The sequence below is a fragment of the Schistocerca piceifrons genome, chromosome 2 (assembly GCF_021461385.2).
Source record: "Schistocerca piceifrons isolate TAMUIC-IGC-003096 chromosome 2, iqSchPice1.1, whole genome shotgun sequence".
NCBI lineage: Eukaryota > Metazoa > Arthropoda > Insecta > Orthoptera > Acrididae > Schistocerca > Schistocerca piceifrons.
Window position 1 is genome coordinate 343,868,859 of NC_060139.1, and position 21,980 is coordinate 343,890,838.

Here is a 21,980-nt window from a genome sequence, read left to right on the forward strand (position 1 = left end):
TTCTGACTATTGAAACATCCCCTTCGAAAAATTTTATAAATGGCAGTGCTGGAAAACCTCTACGTTATTCGATTTTTAAACAGCTGAACAAAACTGAATGTACTCTTACATTTCTCTCTTTACTTACTCTGATCATCACTAAACTGACACACAAAATATTTTTTTAGCGCAACGCAATCTGACTTTCAATAATCCCTACAAAGAATGGACCTGACCAACAATAACCTATACCTTTCATGAATCACTTACCTCACAAAAATCTTCATTACTATATATATATATATATATATATATATATATATATATATATATATATATATACAGTTCATGATATCCAATATTACAAATTATTTACTCTTTCTGATGGACACACGTCCAGGTCGTCCGCTCTCAAAATTCTGCCATCTCTCTCCCCACATCCACCACTGGTGGCGGCTCACCTCCAACTGAGCAATGCTACGCGCTCACATCCAACTGCCCAACACTACAATAGCGAATATTCCAACAATGCCAACCAGCCACAGACTGCAAACAGCACAGCCAATGATTTTCATACAGAGCGCTACGTGGCGTTACCAACATAAAAACCTAAACAGCCTACTTTCAGTATTTGCACAGCAGTGAAAATATCGACAGTATGTGCTGTGTGTCATGTTTTGAAAGAAACTTGTTCCCTCACTATACTTCCTGTTGACAAAAAGTAATTCCCAATTTACTCTTAGTTGTTCACTAAAACTGATGCACTGCTACGTTTACTGATGAAAACTTGGCCGATATGCTCCTCGTGTAGGACTGCACTAAGTGCAAGGAAAGAGCTGCACAGCGACGCTACAGTGAGCTTTTCTTGCAGCGTCGGTAACCACATCGTAGAGGCTTCACACTGGTGTGAAGGTATTTTCGCGGAAACCAAAGTAGTTAGGGTGCTAATCGTAAGGGATCCACCGCCCCTTACGTATTCAGAACAATATAGCATTGCCTCACGCAGGTCGCAGTAGATACTATCGAAGGTCGAGCGCCTGGTGCGCTAGAGAGTAGGTAGTGTTGAGACTCCGACCAATTTAGTTGTTGGCTGCTAAGTGAGCAGGGCGGATTTCGGTAGGACGGCCGAACGCGTTTACAATTGTTTAACGGCTATTTGTGTGACCCAAAGCCGTGGGCCTGACCTTCAGCAAATACGTAAATGGCGTTAATTGAGTGATTTGCTTGATGTGTTTAAGTGCTCATTCGTGCACCGTGATTACACGACAACCGCGCCGGATACCCGCGATTTACGGTCGTGTTCGGACAGATATATACGGGGTGTTCAAAAAGTCTCTCCGTAGTGCCGTATGACTGTTAGCCACGCGTGCCGTATGATTTTTCGCCTGCCAGGGTTACTTCCTTTCAAGTGGACTCTCCCAACATTCCACCGTTTCGTTTATCTCAGCCAGCGTCAGTAGTATCGTTGGTGGTGTATCGTTACGTGTCGACGTGAACGTTTAAGCTTAGTTCCTTCGTTCATTTGCTTCGTTTTTGTCACTGTTAAGATCCTAATATTTGAAGAACGTGTGTTTTTAGTCGAATAAGTGTTCAAGGCTGGCGGTAAATACACAGTTTCAGTTAGTCAAACATTTAATTTAGTTTTCGCGGAGACAGCACTTCCACATCGCGATACTGTGGGAGATTTGATTAACAAATTTCGAAGTACGTGTTCAGTGACAGATGAACCGAGTAGTGGTCGTCCTGTTGTTTTGTCTGAGGATAAACTACTCGATATTTCTGATAAAATGTCCATGAGTCCGAACAAGTCAGTAAGAAAACTCGTCCAGGAAATCGATATTATTGTCGGAATGGCCCACACTGCTGTAAGCAAAAAAAAATTAGAACTTTTCCCATACAAAGTGACAGTCGTGCAAGAACTGAAAAATACTGATCATGGCAAGAGACTGTATTATTGTCAATGGTTCAAAAATTTCGTTCAACAAAATGGAAGGGATGTTCTTAATGAAACGTTTCTCACTGATGAGGCGTGGTTTCGTTTATCCGGGTACATGAACTCGCAAAATTCTCGTATGTGGAGTACTGCAAATCATTAGGAACCACTTCATTCTGTTAAAATAGGAGGTTGGATTGCAATTTATAGACGTCGGATTGTGGGTCCCATATTTTTCAGCGAAGCAATAAACGCACAACGAGACTGCAGTGATATTCTGTACCCATTCATACGAGAGCTTGTGTTAAGTGAAATACTGAACGGTTATTTTCAACAAGATGGTGCAACCGCGAAAACAGCTCGCGTTTCAATGTCATTGCTTGCTGATGTTTTTGGTGATCGCATAATTTCACAGGAACTTTGGCCTCCACGATCGCCTGACCTCACACCACCCGACTTTTTCATCAGTGGTGCATCGAAAGTAACCGTCTATAAAAACCGTCGAAAATACATGGACGAATTGAAAACTGCAATATCTACTTTCACTGCTTCTGTTACAGAAGAAATGTTACAGCTTGCGTTTGGAAACAAGATTAGATGAATTGAATTGTGTATTCAACAGCAGGGGGGACACTTTCAACATTTAATGTGAAAATTTGTAAGTAAAAATGAATATTCAATAAATTAATAACTTGTATTTCACTGAGTTTCATATCGGTATATCCACTGCGGCATACGGCACGCGCGGCTAACAAATCATGTGGCACTGCGGAGAGACTTTTTGAACACCCCGCACAACATTTCTGTCTTTTGTTTGGCTTTCTAGTGATGAATTACAGAATGCACAACTAAGGGCTGTTCCAAGGTAACGACGTAACCATGAAAAATTAGGAGGAATAAGGACATCTACTATATGTCTATGTCCTATGTTTTTCTTCGTAAGTAGAACGAGGCTAACATACAGTATCACAACCACGCCACGTGCAGAGCGACCGAGGCAATGCATTAGTCGACTTCAGTATTACTGCACCTGGGAGTGAGGGCGCTTCCGTGGGCTTATAGAAAGCTTTAATCGTGATGTTTCACGACGACAAGCTGTACTACTTGACAGTATATGCATAATTGTCTTGAAATAACTCACTGTGCGATGATTTTACTCAGTCACCACTACATTTGTTTACTGTGACTTCATCACGTGTAACCAAAAATGGCCACGGGAGGCCAAGTGAATAATATCGTAGTCGGGTTATGGAATGTGCCCAAGAGCCGAAACCAACCCACCCCGCTCCACGACTCTTGCACGTCGCTACTACCCGTCTAGAGAAAAGCCAAGTGAGAACGCGAGTGTCTGCGCTAAACCTTCGCTAGGAAAGCGTGTCGCTCGGGGTTTTACACACGACGGAATATTAATCCGCAATTCCAGGCCATAATCCCAACGTCGAAATGGTGTTCTTTCATAAACGCCAAATGAACAAAGAAAATTACTAAAGAGGATGTTGTGTAATTTAGCGCCGGCCGGTGTGGCCGAGCGGTTCTAGGCGCTTCAGTCTGGAAATGCGCGACCGCTACGGTCGCAGGTTCGAATCCTGCCTCGGGCATGGATGTGTGTGATGTCCTTAGGTTAGTTAGGTTTAATTAGTTCTAAGTTCTAGGGGACTAATGACCTCAGATGTTAAGTCCTATAGTGCTCAGAGCCATTTCAACCATTTTTTTGTGATTTAGCTTTCTTCCGACGCACAAGAATGTATAGTTTCTTATTTTTGTTTAATGGAGAATTTTAGCTGTTTTGTCCATAAGAGAGGAAGGTGCGTGATCGCTATCCAGCTCCATCATCGTCACATTTACATTTATTCTGTGCAAACCACTGTGGAATGTATGGCAGAGCGTACTTTTCCATTGTACCAGTTATTGGAGTTTCTTTCCGTTCCATTCACGTATGGAGCGCAGGAAAAATAACTGTAAATGCCGCTTCGTATGCTGTAATTAATATAATATTATCCTCAAGATTCCTATGAGAGCTGTATGTAGGGAGTTGTAGAATATTCCTAGTGATCATTTAAAGCCGGTTCTTGAAACTTCGCTAGTACAATTCCTTGGGTTAGTTCTATCATCAACAATCCGCCAGTTCAATTCTTTCAGTATCTCACTGACACTCTCCATGCGTCAAAAAAGCCTGTGACCATTCGTGCGCCGGCCGTGGTGGCCGAGCGGTTCTAGGCGCTACAGTCTGGAACCGCGAGACCGCTACGGTCGCAGGTTCGAATCCTGCCTCGGGCATGGATGTGCGTGATGTCCTTAGGTTAATTAGGTTTAAGTAAAGTTCTATGGGACTGATGACCTCAGAAGTTAAGTCCCATAGTGCTCAGAGCCATTTGAACCATTTTGAACCATTCGTACTGCTCTTCTATGTATACTTTAAATATCCCCTGTTAGTCCCATTTGGTACGGCTCCCACACACCTGAGCAGTATTCTAGGATGGGTTGCACAAATGATTTGTACGCAATCTCCTCTCAGCTTGCCACGATTTTGCAAGGTGAGTAGTATAAGATTTCCTTGAAAACCATACAGGAGATGTGTTTATCCATTCCGAGACGACTGGAAGCTGTTTCGAAGCCAGCGTTTTTCCTCCAGCCGCACTACGCATTGTTGAGTGTTTTGTTTTGACATTTGCATATTTTTGTCCACCCACTGTGGATGCAGAGCCTTGACAATGATGGTTGACTGCACGCTGACAACACTGCCCCCTACTATAGCAATTTGTCGATCACAAAGCATTTTATTCCAACTATATGTCTATTCTCAGTTCCTCTGTAGCTCTTCCAAGTTCAGCGGCCACCAAGTAATAACTAGATAGAATTCGCCTGAAGAAGTCTTCAGCCGTCGCAGTGCAGTCCTGATTTAATTTCAGGATTTTGAAGAGAGGGCTAAATACACGACGGTATGAACATTTTTGCAGATTCTGGTACGTGGTAATCTTTTCGACGAGCACGAACCCATCATCAAAAGCAACCCAGAGAGCTCGTGTGGCTGTTTTGGTAGGTTATCCGAACACAGTGGTATTGAACCAGTTTCTTCAATACTAGGAAAACATTCATTTTCACCACTGGGATGGAGCGGTCGATTCACTATCCTTTATATTGGAACTCGTCTTTCTGCTCTGTCTCCTAATTTTTAGGCCACTGTTCAAGTTGTTATACACTTTTTCTTCATGCATGTTTTAAATCCCCTAGTCTCTTTCATTTGTCCTTTCGCTGTGGTATCCTTCACAACGGATAGTTTGCAGCCTCTTGGCATGTTAAGCTACTGTGCTTCGCTTATCATATCACTACACTCGTACTTCTCGATTTCGAGGTAATAGTGAGTGTACACTGTCAAGATAATTAAACTTTCCGGGTGGAAAGAAACAGTCTATTCCTAAGAGCTCAGGGCACTAGAAACCAGTCCTTGGAGTGTGCCTGATATTTTGCAGTGAATGGTTACCATATTAAATTTAATCAAAGGGATTAATAATATGTGTACAGAATTGTACAAAAAAGCACCTAAGATGAAAATTAAATCTGTGCATTAATTCTAATAATTTGCCCAAAATTTTGGGAAGCATATGACACAGCCTCTTCACCTGCAGCAAAAGGCAAGTCCTTAGCCATACTTTGCGCTACCGTGTGTATCGTGAACTGTTTGGATGCACCAGAACTGCTGTGTTCAGATGTATGCACGGGACACTGCCGGATTTTCTAGCCGAATGATGAAGCCATGCATCAAACGACAGCGAACAAGTAGGAGGCATGCTAACGGCATTTCACGCCATCTACACTGATGAGCCAGTAATTTATCACCACTACCTGACGAGAGAATGAATAACGCTTGGTTAGTTAGTAAATTACACGTTTCGGATGTGATGTTAACAAATCATAACAATTTGTAAAAAAATTGTGGTCATTGTAAAAATTTGTGATAGTAAATGTGTATTTTTGGTGTAATACAATTGCGACTTACCTAATAAACACAGTGGAATCACGGAAATTGCCAGAAAAGGGAACGCAAATGGGGAAATCCACTAATGTAAGCGATTTTTACAACGGGCAGTTTGCTATGGCATGAGGCCTGGTAAACAAACATCTCGGAACACGTAAAATATGTTTCCATACGTACATCTACATCTACATGACTGCTTTACAATTCACACGTAAGTGCTTGGCAGTGGGTTCTTCGAACCACCTTCACACTGTTTCTCTACCGTTCCACTCTCTGACAGCGTGTGCGAAAAAAAGAACACTTAAATCTTTCTTTACTCCCTCTCATTTCTCTTACTTTATTATGATAATCATTTTTCCCTACGTACATTGGCGACAATAAAATATATTCACGTTCAGAGCAGAAAGTTCCTGACTGAAACATCGTGAAAAGATCTCGATGCAACGAAAAATTGCTTTGTTTTAATGATTCCCATCCCAACCCACTCTCTGCTCTATTTCGCGATAGTACAAAACGAGTTGCCTTTCTTTGAACTTTTTCGATGTTCTCTGTCGAACCCATATGGTAAGGATCCCATACAGCACAGTAATAATCTAGCAGAGCACGAACAAGAGTAGTGTAGGCAGTCTCTTACTAGACCTGTTGCATCTTCTAAGTGTTCTGCCAATAAAACGTAATCTCTGGTTTGCCTTCTGCACAACATTATCTGTGTGATCATTTCAGTTTAAATTGCTAGTAACTGTAATTCCTAGGTATTTTACCGAATTGATAGCCCTTAAATTTGTGTGATTTGTCGCGTAACCGAAATTTAGTGGATTTCTTTTTGTACTTACGTGGACGACCTCACACTTTTCCTTACAGTTGCCACTTCTCGCGCCATACAGATATCGTGTCTATGCCATGTTGAAATTGGTTTTGCTGTTCTGATGATTTTTCTGGATGGTAAATGATAGCATCTGACCTGACCTGTTTTGTGTAACAAGGTGTATCAGTAACACATCTTATTAATTTATTTGGTACATATGTCTCAATTGCCGCCAATACTATTTCTTTGAATGTAAACCATATATGGTCTACGCTTACATAACCAGATTAGTAGGGTTGGAAACTGTCTCTTATGGAGCCTTCAAGTGAATTTTTATACAGATTTTTAAACAGACATATTTTGCGTTTACTTTTGGTGGACTTGCGCGTTGCGGTGGTCAGTTTTTCTACAGCCACCTTGCAGTCACAAATCCCTGTATTTGTCGTGTCGACCCCTATTTGCTCAAGGTTATCTATTACTAATAGGGAAAGTATGTTTTCGCAAACATTTACACCTCGAACGGGCTCTTGAACTAACTGCTCAAAATAATTGTTAGAGAAACCGTTTAGTACAATTTCTGAGATGTTCTATACATATAATCAACTTTTAACACGTATTTTCACCAAACATTTTTCAATGGCACTGAGCCACAGTCATGTAATACTTTTTAAAAGAGTAAACCCCCATTTGACTGTGTATTATTATATTTATCTTTTGTACTAGAGATAAATATAATAATACACAGTCAAATGGCGTTTTAGTCTTTTAAAAGTATTGAGAATAGATTGAAGCCATTGCCAACTATAATTGTATGAGTGGGGCACCTACTTGTGCTGAGACTAAAGTTTTCTTTGAACTATTCCGCAACTGGATCATCTGAATTGACGGGTCGGTAAAACGAACCAATTATTAATTTATTCCGGTTGTCATGTATACCTTTACCCAAACTGCCCCACAGGTACTGCCTACTTCAATTTCGATACAAGACAAACCACTACTAACAGCAACAAAGACGCTGACACTAACCGAAATTAATATATCCTTTCTGAACCCTGTTTGTGTTTTGTAAAAATGTCGGCTGCGTGCATTCCTCCTTGTCTGCTACAGCCTTGACTCTGTTTTCCACGATTCGTACATACCCATCACTTTATTGTCTTTTTCCTTAAATTCTGTAGGCAGAAGAGTGTGCTCTGCTTGAAAAGAGCTGATTCCGCTGATGGGCAGATGTACTGCATAGCCTGTGAGCACGTAGAGCGTCAAAGCACATAGGTGATATCGTATCTAGAAAGTGGGGCGTAAGAAAAAGTCATATCCATGAGTGAATGTTCAATTGATTGGAATGCAGGCAACTGAGGACAAAACGAGAACTTGAACATCTAACACGTCATCACGATCTTCCACTGAATGTCTACTGGCGAATCACCAGCCTCACTATAGATGATGGACCTGGTGCGAAGATTGTAGTGTTGTGTAGATGTGGTTGGAAACAACGAGAGAGGAGAGGCAAGGTGAAACTCGACATTGATGCAGTACCTATTTCTTCTAAATAGATTAACGAGCTTAACGTCCCCATTCTACTGACGTATCACCATTAACAGTGCCACACACTCTCACTCCATGAGTTACTACCTTAGTAGTAGCTCTTAAGCTACGAAATGTACCGAGATATCGCAAGGGGATAAGAAACTTACCACCAGAACTTCGGCCCCTTTCCTTCTCTATTCCAGCTCCATGTTTACAACCAGTAGGCCTAGTAAACTTATTCCACCACCTATATGACAAAGTGATCAGGAATTTTATGCGTCGACCTCCTACCTCCCATTGCTGCTCCTTTGTCGGTGTTAAAAATATGTTCTATCACCAGTGTTCGAATCCGAATCGAGAGTGCCTGTGGTCCGATTGTTAAATTATTATATACAGAGATCAAACGAGGTAAGCATGTCAGATTGGGAACTTACACAGACAGTTGAGAGGGACAATCACTATCTGGACAAAGAGGAATCTTCACGTTTTTCATATGAAATAAAAACTGTTGCAGAAAGCCTAGCGTAAGTTATGTGGCGCCGCTGCTGGTGAAGGATCGTTGAATCGAGTAGCTTCTACGGCCGTGCTAGAATAGGGCCGGCGCCAAAAGATTTAAAAAATGTTAAAAGAAGTTCTGTTCTTTTCGCATCTGTACGGCACTGGTAATGATTTGTACCGCGTCAAGCATGATAGATTGCGATTTTTTAAAATAATGGTTGATTGTAAAGGATGGTTAGTAATCTTGAGTGGCGCCTAACTGCACATGTTATGGAAAAATACAGTGGCGTGGAATTTAATTTCTGTTGGATGCGATTTTAGTAGCTTTGCTCTGGATGGTTTACTCTGCTGAGCGATAGTGCTACTATGTAACTGATTTGGATGTTTACCTTGATTAGAGTTGATTTTTAATAGAGGAATGCTTGAATATTTTTGCAAATGACAGTTTATTTATCATGTGCAAGTGAATTACTCTTAGGAAGTTGTGATTTTACTCAAGATTTGTATCATTCAAGTTCGCGCTCGACAATTTCTGAGTAGTCAGACAAGTTGCTAATTCAGGGCTGGATCACTATCGTGAGATAAGGAAATATACGGGAGTAATTATACGCGCCGCATATTAGAGTGGTGTCTCCTTAGGCCGATAACTAGTACTGGGTGCGCCTAGGTTCCCAATGGCCAATTGCTTGACAAAATAGATTATCCCGAGCATAGAAAGCGCCAGAGGGAGATTAGAAAACCGCCAAATGCAATGGACACCAACGTCATGCACCCAAAGAAAAACAATCATCCGAGTCGAGCATCTTTTTACAAGCGTGCGGTAGTGATCTCGAAAATGAAGGTGGATAATTTATCCTATGTCTGGAGAACTCGAACTGCATGTACCTACGGAGATTGAAAGGTCTAGGGTTTCAGGGCATACAAAACAGTATGCTGTTGTAGTCGCATATGCGTGAAGCGGTGGTGATTATGTCATTCATCACAGTAGCACAGTAGCACGTCGTAGATCACACTACGATATAAAGAAATTTTTCGTGAGAAAATCAGTTAAAAGCCAGAAGCTTTAGCAGAAAGAAAGAAAGTCTCGGAAAAAATGACGCGTCGGTGCTGCCATGACGTCAAACCTCTGCAGTGCGGTGTAACTAAACGTAAACACAGCAAAGACAAACAGTGAACCTACGCATCAGAAAAATCTCCGTACCTGGAACCGCCACAGATTGCTAACGCAACTTGACGGTTGCAGCAGCTCACCATCCACTGGGAATTCCTCTCGTCAGAGCCGGCAAAGCATAACGGTCTATTCGAACCAAAATCGCCCGAAAAACACAACACTTGTAAAGCGTTAGTGTAAGAGTTTTCGCAGCCAGCCGGAATAATGCCTAACAAAGAGTCAGTACATCGTTCCAGAGAAATATAGAGAAATCATCGCTTTTCTGTGTCGGAAAGAAATTTTGCAGGATAATTCGGATTCAGATATTTAACTTGCACGAAACAATGACATTAAAATATGTTGAAACAATTTTCTTCGCGCTATTTTGGCCTTTATATAACTCATGCCACGAGATATATACCCCATCTGACAAAAAGTATCCGGACATGTAATTGACTACTAGACGTCTCGAGAGGCGACCCGCCATTATAAAAGGAGGCGAGAGGGGGAGGGGGGGCATTGTGTTGTCAGCAGCGGAGCAGTAACAACAAGTCATAAGTATAAGATCTACATAAACATAGGACATTAAAAGGATAGATAGTAGCACAAAAAACAAGGATATAAATGTGACTACTAACAGCTGGGGTACCTGGAGTTGCCATTCCCATAACATTCATAGTTAGTATACTCGCCTGAGTTGTTTCTTAGTACTTGGAATGACAAATTGCCTAATAGCCTTAGTTTTGTTCGGACTGGGCTAGATCCCGTTATCCGAAATGATGTGACCAAGAAACTTATTGTTTCGTCTGCCAAACTGGGTCTTCTGAAAATTTACCGTAATACTAGCCCCTTCAAAAACTTACAGTGATAAGCCAAAACATTATAACCAATGCCCCTCGCGACGATGGATGCCGTCTAGTGGTGTTGCGGCCACGTGACGCCGTAACAAAAGTATGTAAGCGGAGTAGACACGGACGGAGAACGACCATAGCGAAGACATGGGCTGCAAATGGGGAAATCAATTGAAATGAGCGACTTTGGCAAAGGGCAGATTATTATAACGCAGAGCCTGAAAACCGGCGAAGGTGGTCGAATGTGCACGTGCTACTGTAGTAAGCATCTACAGAAAGAGGTAGAAGGACCAGTGAAACTACCATTAGGCGCTAAATGGTTGGACGTCCACGACTGCTTGTCTGCTCTGTACAGTAGGATAGATGATGATCTGTGGCATCTATGCTGAGAAAGCACAATGCTGGGTCACGTACAAATGTTTCGGAGAACACCGTTCATCGTAAAGTGTTGAACATAGAGCTCCGCAGAACCTCCCCTACGTGATCACATGTTGACCCAACGACATCTTCGCTTACGATTGCAGTGGGCAGGAGACCATCGGGTTTCAACCGTCGATCAATGGAAACGTGTCGGCTCTTCGGGTGATGGTCGTCCCCACAAACGCAGTCGTCAAGGTGAAAGGCGGCTCAAAACATGCAGCGCGCCATGGACGTAGGCTGGCGGGAGCAGTATTATACTATGGATATCATTCTCTTGTGCTTGCATGGGACTTAAGGCAGTAATTGGACACTCTGAAACTACGAACCACCTACATTCCTTCATGCTTGAACTCTTCCCCGATGCAGATGTCATCTTTCAGCAGTATAATTGTCCGTGTCTCGGAGCCAGAAGCGCGTTACAGTGGTTTGAGGAGCATTATGTGAACTCACATTGATTTCTCGGCAATCAAATTCGCTTGATGTGAATGCTACAGAACCTATTTGGGTCGCTATCGGCCGCCATCGCCGTTTACGAAAATCATCGACCCGTTATATACGCGAATTACATGACCTGTGCGTAAACATCTAATCACATACTTCCACAAATCTACGAACAAACTGTCGGATCCCTGATATGCAGAATCAATGATGTATTTCGTTTCAAAGACGGACAAACAAGCCATTAAGAAGGTGGTCATAATGTTTTGGCTCATCAGAGTATAGTAGTCGACTAAACACTTCATTATGATTAACCCAAGATCTCCGTGATCAAAACGTCAACATAGAGCGTCACTCGCACTCTTAAATCGTCAGGTAGGATGGTGTTAAATCTTCTTATAAATACGGCTGAAGGGACATTCAGCTGTATAAGAAGCCGCCTAATCTGACAGCACGCCCCGAAAAAAAAGAAAAAAAAAAAAAAAGCGGAACCTCATGTGTTGGTGGCATGCGGGATGCAATACTATCTGCTGGTGTTTCTTTGCTCCACACACATACATAAAACCCTTTATGGCACCAGGAGCCTCGGAAAACACTGCAACATGTTCCTGCAATATGTTACACAACTCTATTCAGTCAGTCTCCGACGCCCACTCAATACAGCGACACTCTTCCTCACAACACTAGAAAAAAACCTCATTCCGTCGTTGCTCAGACAGTGGAAGGTTCGAATCTCTCTTACAACTGACGACTATTTCCGGCTCTGGTTGCGACTCACATGGAGCGTGTAATCGGAGGCAATTCACCTGTGATTCTTCACTCAAAACACAACCCTCAGATTTCATCTGCAGACGGACGACATCAACATTCAGCGCCACTATTCCTCCACCCGCGTCTCTAACCGATCGTGGGCATTCATGAAAAGAGTCCCCAGTATCGCTTCCACATTCAGCAAGGGTACAGTTGATTCCATTCAAACTCGTCCCGCTGACACTTAAACATAACCTAAGTTTGCCTTTTAACTTCCGCGCTTTTTCCGCGCATTCTTTGCAATGGCAGGACTGGCCAAGTACCAACTTCCTCACATTTCCGAAACGCTACTTCGCAAATTATGGTGAAAGGACTGCCTATGTCCAGAACACACATTACAGATACCGACCCAATAGAGATGGTTACTATCACATTTACAGCTGGGACTTTACTGCTCACCAATTCTTGTAATAAATCCTCTCTTATGCCTTCTTGTCCAATGTAACTAATCGCAAAGTGTTTGCTTCCGTCCAATTTCTGAGAGCTTATAAATCACTAACAAATGTCATTGTGATGTGTGTTAAATCCTGCCTAGTCGTCAAATATGGGGTGTCTAGGAAACCTGCTTTCTCGGATGGCTAGACAACAATTCGAGCAAATCGTACTAATGAGTTTTATTATGAAAAGTAAACGACAATACTTTGGCAATTACGTAGATGTGTCACAAGCAAAGGGCGACTTGCAAAATAATGTTGTTCAGTAATACAGTTTATAAGTAGCTGCTATACAATTGCATAATCTTGATGCTTCTGTTCGACTGCGCTGCGACCAGCCAGGCACGGCGCTTTTGTCGTCTTCGCATAGAGGCCGTTGCTGTCGCGTTGTCGTCCTGGAGAGGGGTCGGACAGTTGGCTGATGTCTTGTCACAGCGCTCCCTGCTCTATCGATCCCGACTGGCGTGCTGGCGCTTGACTTTACGCCGTAACATTCCTTCCTCTCCCTCCCCCCCCCCCCCCCCCCTCCCCCACGGACCGTCGTCGTATATAAGGAGCACGACAACGGCGGAGGAAGCAGGAGTGAGGATACTGCGATGGACTGGAAGCTGTGTCTGCAGGGGGATGGCAGACCTCCAGTCATACCCTGCCACCCGGCATTCCCTCTGGCGGAAACGTCCCCCGGAAAACGAACAGATGGGTACGCGTCCACCTCTTGAGGCCCATAACAAGGCGTCGGCTGCTGCAGTGTGGGCGTGTCCAGCTGCATCGGTAGGACAAGAGGAGGCGGAGGAGACGAAGGCTCCGTATCCACGGGGTCGTCCCATGGTATCATGATGACACCCCCTGGCGGCTGCTGTGGCCGCGCTGTCGTCGGGATCTGTGAATCCGGGGAAAGGATACACAAGGATCATCGTGCAGTGACAGTGGCGAACTTGATTGTGATGTCGGCGCTGCCATCTGTCTGGGCCTGAAATGAGATACACGCATGCGCCAGGTCGACGAAGGATCTCGCCTCGCGCCCACCGTCTGCTGCCGCTAAAAACCCTGTAAAACACAATATCATGTGGCGCGAAGAGATATTTGCGGTCTTCCTTCGGTGCCGGATGCTGAGGAGGGTGGAGCAGGTGGAGCAGTGTCCGATGGCGGCGGCCGTGAATCAATTCCGCCGGCGATGGTCCATTTCGTAGATGTGAACGATAGGAGGCGACAAACAGTTGCAGCGCTTGATCCCTGGTGTGTGCGGTGAGAAGTTTGGTCATCTCCTGCTTGAAGGTTTTGACAAAAGGTTCCGCTTCGCCGTTTGACTATGGATGGAACGGTGCACTAGTTGCCATTGCATTCACAGAATGTTTCAAATTCATGTGACGTGAACTGAGGGCCGTTGTCAACACTATGACTTCTAGCAAAATATAAAGGACAACGCCACAATTGTGCTACGTGACATTGTCGAGTTCATGGGCACAGCAAAAGAAAACTTGCTATATGAGTCTACCACAATCAACCAACGAGAGTTCCAAAAAGGATCCACAAAGTCCATTTGCACACCTTGCCATGGGGATTGCGACTTAGGCCAAGCAAGAATTTGTGTGGCGAAGCGGACTGATTTTCCGCACATGCGTGACACTGTGACGTCATCTGCTCTATTTGGGCATCCATTACATTCCAATCACAGTGTCGACGCGCTAACTGTTTCGTTGGCGAAGTAACTGCAACACTTCTTTTTGCAAAGCTTTGGGATAAACACGCCTGAATGTCCACTGTCATTTTGAACAAGAATCACACATTGCTGTATAGCGAGGCTATACCGACGTGGAAAATATCGGCGCACTACATAGTTCTTTACGCTACGCAATGAGCGAGGCCAAGATGTGCGAAAGTATTTTAGCAAAATGCTCAAATCTGGATCTGCTTCCGTGACGTGTGCAATTTTTCTATAGTTCAGAGGAAAGTAATGTAGTTTTACAGTACCTAGTACGCTGTGAGCAGTTACGTGGGCATCAAACTGTTGCAACCACCGAGCCACCCATTGTCTTTTTTGCTAAACTGCCGAAAAGGTGGGATGGCTCTTATAGCTACAGGTGTTGGCTGTTGTACTGTATTTGTGACTTTAGTCGTCAGGAGCTGCTGTACCGTGGTTAGTAGCGTTGAGATTTGCTGGGTCTGGAACCGAAACATCTGTTTTAGCTGCTTTGCATCTATCACTTGCAGCTGAGGCGCCAGAACAGGGGGTGGGAGAGGTGGGTTGTTCATTTTGGACTATGCAAATCCAATAAGCAGACAACGCAAGCAAGAAGTTAAACACAAAAGCAAAGACAATTTCTGCAACGCCCACCTGAAAATACTGATTAGCAAAAACTCTATAAGAGATACTGTTTAAACGTACAAGTTGGTCAGTGGTCTAGTCCACTGGTTTATCATCGCAAACCTTCATGTTGCATTCACCTCTGTGTTGACTTAAGTCTGCAGTCAACCCACACCCCTGCAAAGAAAAGATAAAGTAGAATGAAGGCGCCAGCAAAACAGAGAAGCCCATGATAAAAAACAGAGACTCTGTGGTGGCCAGGCACTGGGCTGCCGCTATGGAATCCGTTGACCTTCTCATCGCCAAATGTTTAATCCTTTCTAGTCGTCGAATATGAAGTGTGTAGGAAACCTGGTTTCTCGGATCGCTAGACAACAATTCAAGCAAATCGTATTAATGAGTTTTATTATTAAAAGTAAACTACAGTATTTTGACAATTACACAGATGTGTCACAAGCAAAGAGCGACATGCAAAATAATCAATGTTCTTCAGTACATACAATTCCAAAGTCGCTGCTATATAAGTGCCTAATCTTGATGCAGCTGTTCAACTGGGCCGCGACCGATCGGGCGCGGTGCTTATGTCCTCTTCGCATGGAGGCCGCTGCGTCCCGTTGTCGTCCTGCAGAGGGGTCGGTCAGCGTGCAATTGGCTGACATCTTGTCATAGCCCTCTCTGTTCCCGACTGGCATGCCGGCGTTTGACTTAACGCCGTAACAGTGGGAGTTACCTGGCTTTTGGCTGATTGTTTTGTGGATGGCTGATCTGTTTTCGACCCCTGATGGAGCTTCAACTCTCTCATTATTCCCTAGTTCTAGTCTACATCAGTCTTGATTTCCATCTGTTCCAGGCCGATCCGTTTATTCCTTCCTGTGCTTGTGCCTATCTTGTCCCTGTTGGCTGCCATTACACCAATTGGTTGGCTGATACTTGTTCTGTCCATGATCAAATCGATCACTTCTGTGTGTCCCATAATGACTCTTGCTATTACTCCTACGATTTTTCCCCCACAGTGGGAGAATGTATTGATTGCATTATGTAATAGTTCTTTATTTACGTGACCATTACGGCACTCCAACCCCAGTTCTCGATACCAGTAATATCGTACTACTTTTCTGCGAAGTAACAGACATATTTGTGTGACAATATTCACATTTGGTTTTATTAATGTATAAGTGCTCCGATGTATCGATATATTACAGTGATATGGTTCTTGTGTGTATTCATTTCTGTGAGACTGTAATAATCTTTGACTTACTTGTAACCGTTTTGGCGCGAATGCGCACAGATTAGTCTTTGTTTCACTTTGCAGAAGTTCAGTTGTTATTTTCGCTTTGTAAAAGAACGGTCAAGTATTGTGTTTGGTTAAAGTGGAAATTAAATATATGAAGATTGATACGAAACTGTTTTCTTGATGATGTGACTATTAACAAGAAGTATATGTGAATTTACAAGAAGTTTAATAAAAATGTGGATCGTGAACACCAAGTCAAAAATTATTTCTACCATACCTTTGTTCTGATCTGGGATTGTTTGATCATTAAGAAGTTCCTGAAAAACGCATTTGTTAGGTCTTCAAATATTGCTAAAATACAGATCTGCACCTTCTAGCAGTCAAAGGGGAATCACCCTAGAATCAACAAGATGAGCCATAACAACTTCGACGAAATCTACGTGGGAATCCATTCAAGATAAGTGCCAAAATTAATGACTTTTTTACAGTGACTTCATTATTTCCATTCTGACGATACCATCCACAGTCAATAACTTTGTTGTTGCCCGATAAAGCGAACGTATGCTGCGTGATCAACATTATTAATCTGATTTCTAACCTACTTTGCAAGTGGTGGTATTGTTAGAATTCCCACTGATTTTTACACGGCAGTATCTCACCTGTATCATATTCTAATTCATGAAGCAGTGTCTTAAAAGCTTCGACATCGTTTTTGCAATGTACAGCAATTATGATGCGTCGAACGTGTACTGGTAGTTCCATCACACATATGCAGATCAATACTGCAGGACTATATGGGTCGTACAAGAACTTATTCTGATGAATCATATGTTAACCGCACAGAACTGGATAAGTCTGACTGCTTGTAGTTTTGAAACACTATCGTGCCATTCTTTACCCTATTCTGCGCCTCTTCCGGCCAATATATCGAAAGAAACGCTCGACAGAATTCTCTGAATGTTGAACAAACGTGAGCAGTAGGTCGTATCCTCAGGTCTGGTTCATCTTCCAAGTAACCACACAAGAATTCTATTCTAAAATTACTTGGCCAAATGGTGGTAACGAGAACTGGAACCAGTCTAACCAGGTCCTTGGATGTATGCCGTTAGAAGAGTTCTGGAAAAACATAATATTAGTTTGCTGCTAATGTACTTTCCCCTTTCTCTAGTAGTTCATCACACACAAAAAATTTTAAAATTCTCGCTCTCAAAGAAATACTCATTATACATAATTTGCACATGCAGATGTCAGAAATCATCAAAAAGAACTCTCAGGATGACCAGTGCACCAGACAAATGGTCGCAAATCCTGTGTGCATGTCTCAGTCTTGTCAATCCCCACCTTCTTGTCTCGAAACATAATGAGCTGGACGTTTAGCTCTAGGAGCAGTTAAAAAAGGGCTAGAAAATGTCGAGCAAATGCTATTTGCCACATGTTTGTCTTTTTTCAGCTTATTCTCTCTGCAGTTGCCTTGATCGTAGAGATAAGTATTCAACCATAACATTCTAGCTGCTGCATCTCAGCAAGTTACATGATGGATTAATCAGATCTTGACTGTGTACTGGAGACTCTAACGTACAATTCGTTAACCTATGAGACTTCGTGATTATTTCATTCCCACTTCTTCAGATACAGATTCTCGAAAATTATGTAACATGGTTTCCCAAGAACTATATTATCTTTCTTCCAAGGGGCCCTTTAAGTTCCTAAAATGCACACTCTCGTTCCTTGTCGTAATGTGCAAATGTGACTGTAAATCTCTGATCGTAAATGGCGAAATTTGATCTTGTGTCCAAAAGAAAACTGTCTGTATTAGTTATCAAAGTACGTAAGATTTCAAGGATAAAAAACATAGATGGCACTAGTGTCTTAACAATGTTCTATAGCTGTAAAAAAAGTTACTTATGGGTCACATATTGGCACTATGGATATTCAAAATATGTAAAGAATTCTTCTGTGACATTACAAAGCACGCATGGCACAACCGTTGATTTAACGTAACTTAAAATGCGCTTGCCAATGAAAATGGTTCGATCTTTGTAGCAAAGTTAACAATGGCATTCCCACATCTAAATTATCTGTGTTATTTGTCAAACACTCGTCTCAGTTTGGCTACAACCGGTATAGAAGTCGCCATATTCTCCCTTCTGCTCTCGAGCAGTATGTGGGAAGAAATGAACAAAGTGTATATTAAACACCCAAATCTTACCACACTGTTAAATTAGTTTGGCATTGCGTTGCCACCTCGCCAGAAGGTGGAAGATGGAATGGAAGAAATCAGGGCTACGCCTCTGATCCCATTTGGTACCTTTGTTGCTGATTTTGGTTGGTGGATGGAATAAAAATTACATTATTACAGTTGAAAAATTTGTCTCCATCTGCGCTCAAAAAATGAGACAAGATTGGTATCTTGCGATCACTAGATGTAATATCTAAGCTTATACAGTGAGTGCTATAGACCACTCTGTGTTTAAACAACGTGTAACATATGTAACATTCAACGTCTCTGGGCCCTGCTGGTCCAAATCTTGTGATATGCTCCCTTTCCGTATGGAAGCAGAAAACTGTACCGCGTGAGTTCACGGCTGGGAGGCTTCTGAGGTAGATAGTAGAGATGGGCAAAGTCGTTCATCCTTGGGAACTAGTTCACTGGTGATCGCTCTTTTTTGGGAACCATTCATTTTTACTCGTTCACCGTTCATTGTGCTTGGTAATGGTTCTTATGAAAAACTGAAAATTAGTAGCACAGGTGACTGAAGATGGAAGGCGCCAAGAGGAGGCACTTGCCTCCCACCTGGAGTACAGAGTTTTTATTCATAACAGAATTCCTACACACTTGTAATTTTCGTGATTCTGCAAAACATTTCGTTTAGCTAACTGTAGCGTTATGTGGCTGATCGCAGGGAATAATATAAGGTGGCGCACGAAAAACTGGCCCCGAGTACAGACTGCTTGCCAATTACGCACGAGTTGTTGACCGCTACGAGCAGAATAGATAAACATGTAATAATTAGGCAGTGAAGAAGTAACTAATAAGCTAATGCAAACAACTTCGAATCAATAGATGACGATTGGTAAACGGCAATGAACAGTCTAGTACTCGGAGCCGATTTTTCGTGCGCCACACTGTACCACTGAAATAATATTGTAAGAGTTATCATATTCTCTTTACAAAACATGATACCAGACAATCGATTACGAAGCGCGGGCTTCATTCGGTTGTAAGTCGGTCTGCCTTCCATAACAATGAACATGCTCTTTTACCTTGGATCAAAAAAAGTCGGAAACTGGCCACTCGTGTGTGCCGTACCGACGTCCTTTGCATGTGTATTAACAAAAAATCTTGCCTTTTTGCAAGTATTTCTTCTGCTGTTTATCGAAATAGTGAAGTAAGCTGATACGCCGTTCGTTACCTGAAAAGATGTATGTATTGCATACCACGTAATTTTTATGTAATTTACGTAATTATAAAATACATTTTAATTACCGATCGTGGACGCTGAATAGAATACAAAAAGAACCAGAAGTTCAGAGTTCAAAAAAAGGCTGAAACAGATCTAGAATGGGCGTGCGAAGCGAACGAAACGAACATAACTAGATACTGAACTATGAGCAGTCGGCAGTGGAACTGCGACGAGTGGCCACGCGAAGGACGAGTCCGGCCGGGCGAGACCGAGACCGAGACGGACGGGAACGGGACCGAGGCTGGAACGAGACCGGCCGACTGCGCCGTTCCCGGGAACTGTAAGTAGAGAGACGCGACCGAAGTGAACTATGAAAGACCATTCCTTAGAATTCGTTCGTCGCTCGTTCCATTCATCTTGGTGAACCGTTCCTTTGGACCCGTTAGTTCGCGAACGACCCATCTCTAGTAGATAGTGGCTGCTGCTGTTTGACCAGTGGCTCATAGGGGACAGACACGGCTGCGAGTGATGGATATATCTCCCACCCAAGATGCTCAACAGGCACTGCGAGGCAAGTCTCCCTGGCGGTACAGTGGGCACGCATAAAAACGCTGGTTATAACGAACGTTTGTAAATGTTTAAATAACCTGCAAAGTATTTGTGATGTACCAATAATTAAATACTGATTCACCCATGCCCTTAAAAGGTTTAAATTAATACACCATGCAGTATGTCACTCTGTTTATATTCCCACCATTTTTACATTGTCTAACTGTTTAAAATTAGCCATCTCGAATGGGTTCCCCACTGTTTTTACATTCGACTGACATCACAGTGGCGGAGTTATACAACAGTTCAAAGAGTGAGGCATCTTGGATTGTGACGTCATTGGGGCAGTCGTCTTGAGCCTGAGGGTGCCAATAGGATAACTACCCTTGGATGGGGTAGAGGGATGGGAAAAAGCGGGAGTAGTAGGGAAGATAGAACCCTTGAAGAAGGTAGAGGGGTGGAGTTTGGGTGGAGGAGTGGCATGTGCGATCATAAATCATTAATAAGGACGACAAGTGCAAGAGATAAGAATGACAGGTAATAAATCATCTGCACCAGAGTTGGAAAAACCTCCATACTAACTTTATTACTGCCATTTCCAGAACCTTCCCTCGTGACCTAGCATTTGTTGTTCTTTTTCTTTAGAGGTGAATAAAAACTGAACTATTAAACAGGTGATGATACTGTATGTGTTCTCTATGGTTATCCAGAAAGACTATTTTGCGTTGTAAACAGAAAGAAAAATTGTTACCTGCAAACATGTATTGAAAGAGAGGCAGCAATTGTCAAGACGGTTCTCCACATTGCAACAATTTCTGTATTTGTTATACGGCAGGATGGAGTTACTGAAGTCTGCCGCCTTAGGAAACATTGTGCTACAACCATGCGCACCTCTCGCATCAGTGCGAAAATATAGAGCAGGCTGGAGATTCTGCAAGTGTAAGATAAGATGGAAATCTGTGGTTGCAAGATCTGTACTAAAGAATGGACAACTCGTAGCGCAAATATTATTTATACTGGAAACGAAAGTGCCTTTTTGAACAGAACAGCGTTGGTGTCAGAACAAGATACAGATAAAATGACGAACGCTGAACATTAAGTTGGAGAATCTTTCAGATTTGCAAGAATTATTTTTTTAAATGTCGATGATCTGTAAATGTGAAAATGTGTCGTCGATCTAGTCACTTGCGGACTGTACGCATTCTGTCCATTTTATTTCGCTACCTGGTTTTGCATAGCAGTGGTGAAACCTTATGCATCAGCTTTTTACAATGTTGGTATGCAGTATGTTGGCAGTCCTAGGCCTTTTTTATTGTTCTCTTACGCTTTTAATATTTTTACAACATTATATTCAGCAATAATTTCACGTTTTTGCAATTTTAATCCTGAGGATCACTCATTTGATCGAAATCAGTTAACTGTCATAAGTTCATCAAATACAGCCAATACATCTGTGATAGCTGATATCAGGGCATAGAACTGCTGGAGTGGAAGAACCAAACACAATTGAGGATACAATATAACGGTATTCTTTATTTTCCAAAACATAACAGCATTGCACACTGGTAAAAGCATAGATATCCAGATTACAACAAGTGGCATTTAACGCATAAAAATTTAAAAACCATTAACGTAAATTCAGGAGTATATACACTCCTGGAAATGGAAAA